Genomic DNA, 1,926 nt, shown 5'->3' with positions numbered 1-1,926 from the left:
GTGCCGATCTGAAGCAAGGAGCCAGGAGATTCTTCTGGCTCTCCCACGTGGGTGCAGGGGCCCAAGGACTTGGGCCTTCTTCTACTGCTTGCCCAGGTCAAAACAGAGAGCTGGATGGGAAGAGGAGCAGCCGGGACTAGAACCGGCACTTATTTGGGATGCCAGCACATCAGGCCAGGGTGTTAACCCCTTGAGACACAGCACCTGCACTGCTTTATTTATTTATTTATTTATTTATTTATTTATTTATTTTTTCTGAAACACAATCTTATTTATTTGTTGTTATTAAACCTTATTTTTGACTGGACTCAGATTTAGAAGTAGATGCTCTCAGAGAAGACAGCCTACGTCTCTTGGCAATCTGTTCCTGGCGTTTTTCTTTGGCCTCCTTCATTCTCTTGGCCAAGAGTTTAGCATACTCTGCAGCCTCCTCCTTGTTCTTAGTACGCTGTTTCTTCAGAGCAATTCGCCGGCATTTGTGTTGCAGGACACGTGGAGTAACCAGACGCTGAATCTTGGGTGCTTTGGTCCTAGGTTTCTTACCTTCTTTGTTTAAGGGCTTTCTTTCAACATACTGGCGTACATCATCTTCTTTAGAAAGATTGAAAAGTTTACGAATTCTGCTGGCTCTTTTAGGACCCAGGCGACGAGGCACCGTGGTATCAGTCAATCCAGGAATATCTTTCTCTGCTTTTTTTACAATAACCAAGTTGAGAACACTCAAATTGGCATCGACAATGCAGCCCCGAACTGATTTGCGTTTTCTTTCTCCAGTTCTCCTTGGTCTGAAACAGGAATGCCCCTTACTCAGCAGCAGGCGGACCCGCCCATGGGTCAAGACACCTTGCTTCATGGGAAAACCTTGTTTATCATTCCCACCACTGATCCAGACCACATAACCCTTCCATTCTTCACCCAGAGCGTCGGCAGCAACTTCTGTGGCCATACGCTTCTCATAGAAAGTATGAAGTTTACGTTCATCGTCCACTTCGATGAGTTTCTGTCAGCCAGTGGCTGGGAAGGAGATATTCAGCTTCATTTTTCTGCTTTATTTATTTTTAAAGATTATTTGAAAGTCAGAGTTATAGAGTGAGAGGAAAAGATGGGGTTTGGGGGTTTGGAAATCTTCCCTCTGATGATTCACTCCCCAGATGGTCACAACAGCTAGAATTCAATCAAACAGATGCCAAGAGCAAGACACTTTATCTGAATCTACCACATGGGTAGAAGGGGTTCACAAACTTGGGCCACCTTCTGCTGCCTTTCCCAGGCCACTTACATGGAGCTGAATCAAAAGTAGAGCAGCCAAGACAGGAATAGATACCCACATGGTATACTGGAGTCACAGGTGGTGGCTTTACACACTGTCACAATGACAGCTCCCGTCTTTATTTTTTTTAAAGTTTTAGACTCATTACAAAATTGAATGGAGTTTACATATATTTCCCAAACGCCCCATCCCTCCAACGATACCTTTCCACCATTATCAATAGCTTTCATCAGCATGATTTACCTGTTGCGATTGATAAATCCACATTGACTCATAATTATCACTTGGAGTGCATAGGTAACAGTAGAGTTCCCTATTTAGTTATTACATTCTATGATTTGGACAAATGCCTAATGCTTGTATCCATCATAATATCATCATATAGATGCTACATTATGTATCACACATCATTGCACTATAAACAATCTTTATGTATTAGACATTATAGTCATTTCTCTGTGAAATATATTGGAAATATTTTCCTATTTTTTCAAATATCTTATGATTTATGATTATTAATATTGCCTACAATTTTATGTAGCTAGTTCATTTATCTTTCTTTTGATTGACACTGGATTTCAAGTAATAAAATATAAGAAGAAATCACAACTACCCCTAGAATCATGGAAATTTTGAATTTAACTGAAACCTGTACA

The 1,926-nt window shown here is 40.9% G+C and overlaps 1 pseudogene; it reads right to left on the bottom strand.

Annotated features, from left to right (window-relative positions):
• Nucleotides 1-257: 257 nt before the first annotated feature.
• Nucleotides 258-1,039, bottom strand: LOC100346124 (small ribosomal subunit protein eS6-like; annotated as a pseudogene).
• Between the last annotated feature and the right edge of the window lie 887 nt (nucleotides 1,040-1,926).

This window comes from Oryctolagus cuniculus, chromosome 8, assembly GCF_964237555.1.
Source record: "Oryctolagus cuniculus chromosome 8, mOryCun1.1, whole genome shotgun sequence".
NCBI lineage: Eukaryota > Metazoa > Chordata > Mammalia > Lagomorpha > Leporidae > Oryctolagus > Oryctolagus cuniculus.
The sequence above is the reverse complement of the archived record's forward strand: the minus strand, read 5'-3'. Positions and strand labels throughout refer to the sequence as shown.